Here is a 12,500-nt window from a genome sequence, read left to right as displayed (position 1 = left end):
ATCTCAAGAGAACAATTTTTATATCTTGAAATAACATGTTAATTATCTTGATATCTCGAGATAAAGTTCTTATCATGAGATCACAAGACAGTAAACTCGTTGCTTCAAGATAACAATTTTGAAAATGTTAATAAGAGCTCATGACCTTTCCAGACAACTTTTATCTTGAGATCACTCGTTATTTCAAGACAACAACTTTATCTTGATCTTGTTTATGGTCTTTATTATCTTGTTATCTTGAGATTGCAAGTTGCTGTCTTGAAACAATAAACTCATTGTCTTGTGATCTCAAGATAACAAGGTTGTAATCTTAAGATCCCAAGATGATTAACTCGTTCTCTCACGATAACAATTTAGAAAATTATAGCAGCTCGTGGCTTCCCTGGACTTCTGTACTACACAGAACCGCACGGGAATCCTAAACAGGCCCTCCCCGCTGCTTCTCCGAGCCTGTGAACCAGCAGATCGCCCTGCTAGGCCTCCTCCCGGTCCGGCCCCTCCAGCAGCTGCCCTCATTAGCATGCCGCGTCTCGGCCAACGGGGCTCCGAGGGCGCCGTGACGTCACGCGCTAGGGAACAGCGAGCAGGCGGAGGATGAGCGCAGGCAGGCTGAGGGAGCTCCAGCGAAGCTCGCGGGGGTCGGGATCGGAGCTCTGAGCGGGGAATGGAGCGCGGCCGCCCGCTGTAGGACTACACGCACACGCACACGTTTCCCACGCGTTTACAGGCACGAGGATGAGCGCAGGGCACACACGGAGGATCAGACGCGCGCGCGCAGACAATGTCAGGATATGTTTCGGGTAAGGCGCTGCTCTTATGTGGAGGAGAAGGAGGGAAGGAGGGGGGAGGGAGGGAGGGAGGGAGAGAGAGAGGAGAGAGAGATGGAGGGAGGGAGAGAAGGAAGGATAGAAGGAGAAGAGGAGGAGAGCAGGGGTGTTGCGTTTGTGGTTTCTGTTTTATTTTTGTTGTTTTTTTATTATTCGTGGCGTTAGGTAGGCCCGGCTGGGGAAGAAAAGGGGGGATGAGAGAGAGAGAGAGAAGGAGAGAGGGAGGGAGGGAGGAGAGGGCAGCTGTGTTGATGCGTTAGGTGCGACGAGGCTTCTTATTCGCCAGGTTCTCGTTCGAATTCTCCGTTCCACCTTAAATGGTGCAGCAGTTACACGCCAGAATGTAACTGCTGCACCATTTAAGGTGGAACGGAGAATTCGAATAAGAGGCTTCCTCATCCAGAGATACATAAAGCCCTTCTGTTGATGGGAGGAGAATAGAGGCAGCTGCAGTGGGAAAAAGAGGCAGCTGCTATTTTTTTTGGGGGGGGGGGGTCGCAGAGCAGAATGGCTGTTTTCTTAGCATCCTTCTCTTGGATGGATGGAGGGATGCATGGATGCATCATTAGATGGATAAATGGACGGGTGGATGGAGGGATGCTAGCTCTTTGTTAGCCTAGCGCATCTCTAGCTTTAGGCCTTTCACTGCATTTTCTTTTTTTTCACGGGATGATTGATTTTTTTTTTCCTCCTCTGTCAACTTAGCGCAGGCGCAGCGCTCGTGCATGGTCAGAGTCGAGGCTGTCTGGGGTTTCTGTCCATTTAGAGGTGCTACACTCCATATGGCAGAGAGAGAGAGAGAGAAGGGGGAGATAGGGATTGATAGATGAGGTAGGGGGGAGTAGAGCGAGAGAGAGAGAAGGAAGAGAGAAAGAAAAGGGTGAGGAGAAAGGAGAGAGGAAGAGAGATAGAAAGAGAGGGACAGACAAAAAGAAAACTTATTTAAGTGTCAGTATTGGAGCTGGTACTGATTATGGTATTTAAGTGTCAGTATTGGAGCTGGTACTGATTATGGTATTTAACTGTCAGTATTGGAGCTGGTACTGATTATGGTATTTAAGTGTCAGTATTGGAGCTGGTACTGATTATGGTATTTTAGTGTCAGTATTGGAGCTGGTACTGATTATGGTATTTCTGTGTCAGTATTGGAGCTGGTACTGATTATGGTATTTAAGTGTCAGTATTGGAGCTGGTACTGATTATGGTATTTAAGTGTCAGTATTGGAGCTGGTACTGATTATGGTATTTTAGTGTCAGTATTGGAGCTGGTACTGATTATGGTATTTAAGTGTCAGTATTGGAGCTGGTACTGATTATGGTATTTAAGTGTCAGTATTGGAGCTGGTACTGATTATGGTATTTAAGTGTCAGTATTGGAGCTGGTACTGATTATGGTATTTTAGTGTCAGTATTGGAGCTGGTACTGATTATGGTATTTCTGTGTCAGTATTGGAGCTGGTACTGATTATGGTATTTAAGTGTCAGTATTGGAGCTGGTACTGATTATGGTATTTAAGTGTCAGTATTGGAGCTGGTACTGATTATGGTATTTAAGTGTCAGTATTGGAGCTGGTACTGATTATGGTATTTAAGTGTCAGTATTGGAGATGGTACTGATTATGGTATTTAACTGTCAGTATTGGAGCTGGTACTGATTATGGTATTTAAGTGTCAGTATTGCAGCTGGTACTGATTATGGTATTTAAGTGTCAGTATTGGAGCTGGTACTGATTATGGTATTTAACTGTCAGTATTGGAGCTGGTACTGATTATGGTATTTAAGTGTCAGTATTGGAGCTGGTACTGATTATGGTATTTTAGTGTCAGTATTGGAGCTGGTACTGATTATGGTATTTAAGTGTCAGTATTGGAGCTGGTACTGATTATGGTATTTAACTGTCAGTATTGGAGCTGGTACTGATTATGGTATTTAAGTGTCAGTATTGGAGCTGGTACTGATTATGGTATTTTAGTGTCAGTATTGGAGCTGGTACTGATTATGGTATTTAAGTGTCAGTATTGGAGCTGGTACTGATTATGGTATTTAACTGTCAGTATTGGAGCTGGTACTGATTATGGTATTTAAGTGTCAGTATTGGAGATGGTACTGATTATGGTATTTAACTGTCAGTATTGGAGCTGGTACTGATTATGGTATTTAAGTGTCAGTATTGCAGCTGGTACTGATTATGGTATTTTAGTGTCAGTATTGGAGCTGGTACTGATTATGGTATTTAAGTGTCAGTATTGGAGCTGGTACTGATTATGGTATTTTAGTGTCAGTATTGGAGCTGGTACTGATTATGGTATTTAACTGTCAGTATTGGAGCTGGTACTGATTATGGTATTTAACTGTCAGTATTGGAGCTGGTACTGATTATGGTATTTAAGTGTCAGTATTGGAGCTGGTACTGATTATGGTATTTTAGTGTCAGTATTGGAGCTGGTACTGATTATGGTATTTAACTGTCAGTATTGGAGCTGGTACTGATTATGGTATTTAAGTGTCAGTATTGGAGATGGTACTGATTATGGTATTTAACTGTCAGTATTGGAGCTGGTACTGATTATGGTATTTAAGTGTCAGTATTGCAGCTGGTACTGATTATGGTATTTTAGTGTCAGTATTGGAGCTGGTACTGATTATGGTATTTAAGTGTCAGTATTGGAGCTGGTACTGATTATGGTATTTTAGTGTCAGTATTGGAGCTGGTACTGATTATGGTATTTAACTGTCAGTATTGGAGCTGGTACTGATTATGGTATTTAACTGTCAGTATTGGAGCTGGTACTGATTATGGTATTTAAGTGTCAGTATTGGAGCTGGTACTGATTATGGTATTTAACTGTCAGTATTGGAGCTGGTACTGATTATGGTATTTAAGTGTCAGTATTGGAGCTGGTACTGATTATGGTATTTTAGTGTCAGTATTGGAGCTGGTACTGATTATGGTATTTAAGTGTCAGTATTGGAGCTGGTACTGATTATGGTATTTAACTGTCAGTATTGGAGCTGGTACTGATTATGGTATTTAAGTGTCAGTATTGGAGCTGGTACTGATTATGGTATTTTAGTGTCAGTATTGGAGCTGGTACTGATTATGGTATTTAAGTGTCAGTATTGGAGCTGGTACTGATTATGGTATTTAAGTGTCAGTATTGGAGCTGGTACTGATTATGGTATTTAAGTGTCAGTATTGGTGCTGGTACTGATTATGGTATTTAAGTGTCAGTATTGGAGCTGGTACTGATTATGGTATTTAAGTGTCAGTATTGGAGCTGGTACTGATTATGGTATTTAAGTGTCAGTATTGGTGCTGGTACTGATTATGGTATTTAAGTGTCAGTATTGGAGCTGGTACTGATTATGGTATTTAAGTGTCAGTATTGGAGCTGGTACTGATTATGGTATTTAAGTGTCAGTATTGGTGCTGGTACTGATTATGGTATTTAAGTGCCAGTGTCGGTCAGTATTGGTGCTGGTACTGATTATGGTATGTAAGTGTCAATATGTGCTCTGTTACATGCTAGTATCGGCATCTGTGCTTGGGCTGATATGGTACTTAAGTGCTAGTATTGGTCTCAGTGCCAGTATTGATATGGTATTTAACTGCCAGTATTGATATTAGCATTGGAACTGATATGGTATTTCTGTGCCAGTACTTGTGTCTGCACTGGGACTGGTATTTAGGTGCCAGGGGACTGATATAGTATTTATCTGCTGGTATTGGCACTGGTACCAGTATGGAATTGAATGGCACTTCTGGTGTTGGAGAAGGTACTAATTTGGTATTGAAGTGCCAGCATTGACACTGGTACTGATATGTATTTGAGTGCCAGTATTGGTATCAATGCTAGGACTGATATGATATTTATGCAGTACTGGTTGGTATAGTGTACTGGGTATGTAGCGGTTGGTGTAGTGTAGTGGGTATATAGTGGTTGGTGTAGTGTACTGGGTATGTAGCGGTTGGTGTAGTGTAGTGGGTATATAGTGGTTGGTGTAGTGTAGTGGGTATATAGTGGTTGGTGTAGTGGGTATATCGTGGTTGGTGTAGTGTAGTGGGTATATCGTGGTTGGTGTAGTGTAGTGGGTATATCGTGGTTGGTGTAGTGTAGTGGGTATATCATGGTCGGGTTAGTGTAGTGGGTATATAGCGGTCGGTGTAGTGTAGTGGGTATATAGCGGTCGGTGTAGTGTAGTGGGTATATAGTGGTTGGTGTAGTGTAGTGGGTATATAGCAGTTGGTGTAGTGTAGTGGGTATATCGTGGTTGGTGTAGTGTAGTGGGTATATCGTGGTTGGTGTAGTGTAGTGGGTATATAGCGGTTGGTATAGTGTAGTGGGTATATAGCGGTTGGTGTAGTGTAGTGGGTATATAACGGTTGGTGTAGTGTAGTGGGTATATAGTCGTTGGTGTAGTGTAGTGGGTATATCGTGGTTGGTGTAGTGTAGTGGGTATATAGTGGTTGGTATAGTGTAGTGGGTATATAGCGGTTGGTGTAGTGTAGTGGGTATATAGTGGTTAGTGTAGTGTAGTGGGTATATAGTGGTTGGTATAGTGTAGTGGGTATATAGTGGTTGGTGTAGTGTAGTGGGTATATAGTGGTTGGTGTAGTGTAGTGGGTATATAGTGGTTGGTGTAGTGTAGTGGATATATAGCAGTTGGTGTAGTGTAGTGGGTATATTGTGGTTGGTGTAGTGTAGTGGGTATATCGTGGTTGGTGTAGTGTAGTGGGTATATAGTGGTTGGTATAGTGTAGTGGGTATATAGCGGTTGGTATAGTGTAGTGGGTATATAGCGGTTGGTGTAGTGTAGTGGGTATATAACGGTTGGTGTAGTGTAGTGGGTATATAGTGGTTGGTGTAGTGTAGTGGGTATATAGTGGTTGGTATAGTGTAGTGGGTATATAGTGGTTGGTATAGTGTAGTGGGTATATAGCGGTTGGTGTAGTGTAGTGGGTATATAGCGGTTGGTGTAGTGTAGTGGGTATATAGTGGTTGGTGTAGTGTAGTGGGTATATAGTGGTTGGTGTAATGTAGTGGGTATATAGAGGTTGGTGTAGTGTAGTGGGTATATAGTGGTTGGTATAGTGTAGTGGGTATATAGTGGTTGGTATAGTGTAGTGGGTATATAGCGGTTGGTGTAGTGTAGTGGGTATATAGTGGTTGGTGTAGTGTAGTGGGTATATAGTGGTTGGTGTAGTGTAGTGGGTATATAGTGGTATGAGAGCGTCTGCTAAATGCTGTATATATACATGCTAGTATTGGTCTCTGCACCAGTACTGATATGGTATTTAACTGCCAATATTGATATTGGCATCAGAACTGATGTGCCAGCATTGTGATATGCACTAGTACTGATATGGCATTTAGGTGCCAGAATCAATATCAGTGTGGGGAATTAGGTGCTGGTGTCGGCAATGGTACTGATATGTTATTTAAGTGTCGATATTGGTCTCTGCGCCAGTACACATGCGCTATTTAACTGCCAATGTTGATATACTGGCACCAGTGCTGATATATTTCTGTGCTAGTATTGGTCTCTGCACTGAGATGGATATGGTGTTAGAATCGGTATCAGTGGACTGATATGGTATTTTGGTGCCAAAATCAGTATCATATAGTATTTTATTGCTGTTATCGGCACTGGTACTGATATGGTATTCAAGTGCCAGTATTAGAGGTAGTACTGATTTGGTATCGAAATTCCAGCATGTGTTTCGGTACTGAAACAGCATTTATTTGCTGTTGTTAGCGCTGGTACTGATACGGTATTTAGGTGCCAGTATTGGTGCTGGTACTGATACGGTATTTAGGTGCCAGTATTGGTGCTGGTACTGATACGGTATTTAGGTACCAGTATTGGTGCAGGTACTGATACGGTATTTAGGTACCAGTATTGGTGCTGGTACTGATACGGTATTTAGGTACCAGTATTAGTGCTGGTACTGATACGGTATTTAGGTACCAGTATTGGTGCTGGTACTCATATAATATTTAGTTTTGGTGCTGGTACTGATACGGTATTTAGGTACCAGTATTGGTGCTGGTACTCATATAATATTTAGTTTTGGTGCTGGTACTGATATGGTTTTTAAGTGCTGATACTGGCACTTAAATACAAATACTGATACTGATGTGGTATCTGTGCTGGAGTATAGTGGTACTGTGGTTCTGCTACGTGGAAAGCTGCCATAAGACTGATGGATGGGGAAGGGGGTCAGTTACAGCGATGGGGGAGGGTGTGATAGCGCTGTCTAGTCAATACACACCTTGAGGCTGAATCACCTCCCCCAACACACACACACACACACACACACACACACACACACACACACACACACACACACACACACACACACTCCTTGTATATAGGGATACAAGCCTAGTTACAGTGTAAGTGTGTCTGTATGTGAGAAAATGAATACCGCACCTCCGGAGTGTGTGATTTTGTGTGTGTGTGTGTGTGTGTGTGTGTGTGTGTGTGTATGAAGAGGCTGGAAGTGTGTGCTGGATGCCGGGGTGGAGTTGGGGCAGTGGAGGATTGTGGGATGGAGGGATGAAAAGAGGAGTGTGACTCTGCATTAATGTGCTGGAACTACATCTGTCTCCTCGTCTCTCCAGCCTTTCATTTTCCACATCCTCCGTCTCTCGCTCTGACTCCTCTCGTCCCTCTTGTCCTTCTCTTTCATTCTGCTCCTGTCTTTCCTTTCTCTCTTGCTCTCCTTTCATTTCTTCCTTCTTATCTATCTCTGTCATTTAGCGTGAGCGCTCTAACAAGCCAAACGAGCACGGCAGCGTGATGACCAGCTCCTCTCAGCAGGTGTTCACTGTACATAAACATAAAAATCCCTTCACTCTCGTTAAGAAGTGTGTTAATTATTATATAATACAATCAACTTAGAAATATCTGTGTTTTTATTGGTGAGATGTTGCCAGTACCAATAAATACGTGCAGCTCTAAATGAGAATCCTCCTGATTTCTTAGCAGTTCTGCGTAGTTCAGTGGTTGAGATGCCATTCAGAGTCATTCAGGGTGGATTGGCGTGAAATGGTTTGATTGTAGAGGCTCATTTGTTTACAGTGGTGGTGATGGGAACCAGGCGTCGCCATGACTGCAGCACAGATATAGACACTTTATTTACCATCCAGAACCACCAGAGAACCTACACGAGTCTTCTGAGCTTATATGGAACGTTGATGATGGAAAACAGTGGAAAATCTCATATATTAAGGGACTATTTTTCCTCCCAGCGTACCCCTCCACCATGAATCAATCTGAAAATGAATAGATTTTAATCCAGAATCCTCTTTGAACTTCTGCGAAATTTTGAAAAATGGGTGGAATTCCCCTTTACATTCGTTTGTTTTTGGAGAAACAGTAGGAAATCTTAGCGTGACCTCATTTATATTGTATTTCTTTCACTCCTTCTTAGCAGTGTTGGCTTTTTAGGCGAAGTAGTTCCTTAAACTTGATTTGCGCCTCAGTTTTCGTCTCAGGTCAGGCTGATTGATGGTACCAGAGGTGTTTAGGTCATCCTGACACGTCACACCTTAAACCGCAGGTTGTTAAACACGGTGTTTTCTCTGCTCTTTTACTTGATTGTTGAGATATTGACCACATGTTCGAGTTTACACCGTTCCTGTGTGCCTGCTGTGAATTGAACGGTGAGATCGAGGCAGATAAAGAGCTTCCAACAGCAACGTCAGGAGTGCTGAGGTGAACAGGGGCGTTTTTAGCATTATAGTAAAAGCAGATGGAGAAGTGGAGATGTTCCCCCTGTGGTTATGAGATCCAGAGTGGAAGCTTCTGTAGGCTTCACTTTAATGGCTGATCCTATAGAGGAATCATAGTGCAGTGTTGCCTATAGATCAGCTGTACCTTCCTCAGTGGTACCGTTTTGCTTTTTATCCTTGGATGAATTGAGGCTGACGTTTCTCCATGTGTCTGAAATGAGCAGTGGGCCTTTTCCTAAGACACTTGTTATCACAAAGTATTTGTGATATGCTGAGTCTTGTGTTACACTGATGAGATATTGCTGGTAAATGGCCGTAGTCTGGCCCAGAGCTTATATCCACCACACAATTCATACATATGTATATTTATAACTCTACAATGCTGTGCAGACGTCTTAGGCACCTAAGCAAGTTGTTTAACACCATTTATACAACAGTCAGTTCCAGCCATGCGAGCTGATTGGTTGAGAGGCGTTCTAACTGCTGTTATTTCACCAGAACATCACAGGTTTTTCACAAACGCTGCATCACTCCACTGAGAAATGAACACCATTCGCCAAACTAAATGGGCTGTAAGAAGCTTTACAGACCGGCTGGAACAAAACAACATCAATACTGATCTGGACAAACTGACCAAACTGAGCTGAACCTGATATTGGGTCAGTTTTACGGCTCAGTCTGATTTGGTCCGACTCTGAAGATCAGACACGTCTGGCGAATGGTGTTGGGTTCATTTCTGGCTGATTCCAGGTTGTTCAGCTGTTCTTCTGTCACAGCTGCCGACTGAAAAGCTGCTCAGTGGTGACGACAGTTTGGGAATTTAGTGTAAGGAGCTGGAGAACGAACTGCCGGCTGAGCAGCGAGTGGGCGGAGCTCGTTACTCTGACGTAGCAACGAGCTGCTCGTTAAGGAGCTCTAATTAGGAGGAAGGAGCTGAACATCAAAACATATTAAACGCCGCGTTCACGGCCAGTTTATTCATTTCTTACTGTATTTATTTACCTGCTGTATTAAAGCAGTAGAGCACTCGAGGAGGGAGTTACCACCAATAACATCACGGCTGGGATGATCTACGGCCACCAGATCACAGCCGGGATGTTATTTCACCATAAGACACTCCATCTCGGGTTCTACTGCTTAATCATCTCAGTAATAAGTGTGTCTTTGCTTGTAAAAACCCTACATATCATTAAAATACACGTAAATAAACATGAAGACAGTAAAAAGTAACAAGAATTAGTTTTTTATTAGTTATTATTAAAACTTGTTTATAATGTACACTACAATTTAAAAAATCTGCCCTATTTGAGGGGTTTAGTGTGAAACGGCTCAGACGTCTTTACAGTGGTGGTGATGGGAACCAGGCGTCGCCATGACTACAACACAGATATAGACACTTTATTTACCATCCAGAACCACCAGAGAACCTACACGAGTCTTCTGAGCTCATATGGAATGTTGATGATGGAAAACAGTGGAAAATCTGGAATAATGAGTTTTCTTTGGGGACTATTTTGCCGCACAGCGCCCTGCATGTCTCCCTCCACCATGAATGGAGTTGAAGTTCTCTAAACTCTCATAAAACAGCGTCTCAGTCATCAGGCAGTGAATTCAGAACCAGTTCATGGAGGAACTTTCTGTGAGGAGCTTTTAGAGGGGGACGTCTGGTTCCTATCACCACCACTGTGAGCAGCTCTGACTTGGTCAGTTTATCTAGAACAGAGAGTTTCACACCAAACTGCTCTGAACCGCCCTGTTTACAGCTTTAACACTTAATTATTAACACTACACTGTGTTAAACTATTTATTTTGTTATATTATTTACCAATTCCTGCTTTTCGTTTTTTCTACTTTTCGAAGGTTTTCGTTTTTGGGTGTTATTGGACCGTGGCTGGATGTTTGGAATGGGAGTGGAGTGTGTGTGTGAAGGGTTTGGGGGGATTTTTCCAAATGGAAGGAGGATTCTTGGGTGTGTGACAGGCGAAGCATTTTAGCAGCTGGTGTGTGTGTGTGTGTGTGTGTGTGTGTGTGTGTGTGCGGGGCTTAACTCCATTTTGGGTGGTGGAGATCAGAATGGGTGAAGCTCTATCATGATGTGAGGCCCCAGAGTTTCACTGTGCTGTCCGACAGAGCCCTGAAGTCGTGCTGTAATCCTGCAGTCTGTGTCCAGCTCTGAGTCTAAGTGGGTTTTCTTTAGGAGAACAATGGAGGCTGCTTTCAGAAATCGCTGCTATTTTGCCATGAGGTAGACAAAAATGTTCCAAAGCTGATACGTTATGCCATTCAGACATTTTTTCAGCCGAATGTTGCCAGGTCCTCTGAGTTAGGAGGTCATTAAAGAGCCGAAATACAGCTACTGCTTTGTACATGCTGACACTGCTGCGTACTGGACCGAGTGAACAGCCTGTAGCAGTGGACAGTTTAAATTTATCCTCAGATCTGAGTTTTGCTATAATCATTATACCGGTGCTAGAAGAATTACAAGAGACCGCTGTTCACATTCACACCACTGTTAGTCCAGCACTGTTAGTCCAGCACTGTTCACATCCAGAGCACTGTTAGTCCAGCACTGTTAGTCCAGTACTGTTAGTCCAGTACTGTTCACATCCAGAGCACTGTTAGTCCAGCACTGTTAGTCCAGTACTGTTCACATCCAGAGCACTGTTAGTCCAGCACTGTTAGTCCAGCACTGTTAGTCCAGTACTGTTCACATCCAGAGCACTGTTAGTCCAGCACTGTTAGTCCAGTACTGTTCACATCCAGAGCACTGTTAGTCCAGCACTGTTAGTCCAGCACTGTTAGTCCAGTACTGTTCACATCCAGAGCACTGTTAGTCCAGCACTGTTAGTCCAGTACTGTTCACATCCAGAGCACTGTTAGTCCAGCACTGTTAGTCCAGTACTGTTAGTCCAGTACTGTTCACATCCAGAGCACTGTTAGTCCAGCACTGTTAGTCCAGCACTGTTAGTCCAGTACTGTTCACATCCAGAGCACTGTTAGTCCAGCACTGTTAGTCCAGTACTGTTCACATCCAGAGTACTGTTAGTCCAGCACTGTTAGTCCAGCACTGTTAGTCCAGTACTGTTCACATCCAGAGCACTGTTAGTCCAGCACTGTTAGTCCAGTACTGTTCACATCCAGAGCACTGTTAGTCCAGCACTGTTAGTCCAGCACTGTTAGTCCAGTACTGTTAGTCCAGTACTGTTCACATCCAGAGCACTGTTAGTCCAGCACTGTTAGTCCAGCACTGTTAGTCCAGTACTGTTAGTCCAGCACTGTTAGTCCAGTACTGTTCACATCCAGAGCACTGTTAGTCCAGTACTGTTCACATCCAGAGCACTGTTAGTCCAGCACTGTTAGTCCAGTACTGTTAGTCCAGTACTGTTCACATCCAGAGCACTGTTAGTCCAGCACTGTTAGTCCAGTACTGTTCACATCCAGAGCACTGTTAGTCCAGCACTTAGTCCAGCACTGTTAGTCCAGTACTGTTCACATCCAGAGCACTGTTAGTCCAGCACTGTTAGTCCAGTACTGTTATTCCAGTACTGTTCACATCCAGAGCACTGTTAGTCCAACACTGTTAGTCCAGTACTGTTAGTCCAGTACTGTTCACATCCAGAGCACTGTTAGTCCAGCACTGTTAGTCCAGTACTGTTAGTCCAGTACTGTTCACATCCAGAGCACTGTTAGTCCAGCACTGTTAGTCCAGTACTGTTAGTCCAGTACTGTTCACATCCAGAGCACTGTTAGTCCAGCACTGTTAGTCCAGTACTGTTAGTCCAGTACTGTTAGTCCAGCACTGTTAGTCCAGTACTGTTCACATCCACACCACTGTTAGCATCACCTCAGACGTATTGGGTAACTGCCTGATGTGGGAGTTGAGTCCAGTGAAGCGGTTTCAGCCCTGAACTGCCGCTCCAGCTGACAGGCCGC

At 43.4% G+C, this 12,500-nt stretch overlaps 1 protein-coding gene across 5 annotated transcripts in view; it reads left to right on the top strand.

The window, feature by feature from the left end:
* The first annotated feature begins 584 nt into the window (after positions 1-584).
* Positions 585-12,500, top strand: part of LOC108414409 (serine/threonine-protein kinase PAK 3) — a 77,092-nt gene continuing 65,176 nt past the window's right edge. For all 5 annotated transcript variants that reach the window (XR_005129491.1, XM_037533298.1, XM_037533297.1 and 2 more), the window contains exon 1: positions 585-800. The gene's annotated coding sequence lies outside the window, so the exon portion shown is untranslated. The remainder of the gene's footprint in view (positions 801-12,500) is intronic.

This window comes from Pygocentrus nattereri, chromosome 23, assembly GCF_015220715.1.
Source record: "Pygocentrus nattereri isolate fPygNat1 chromosome 23, fPygNat1.pri, whole genome shotgun sequence".
Classification (NCBI taxonomy): Eukaryota; Metazoa; Chordata; class Actinopteri; order Characiformes; family Serrasalmidae; genus Pygocentrus; species Pygocentrus nattereri.
The sequence above is the reverse complement of the archived record's forward strand: the minus strand, read 5'-3'. Positions and strand labels throughout refer to the sequence as shown.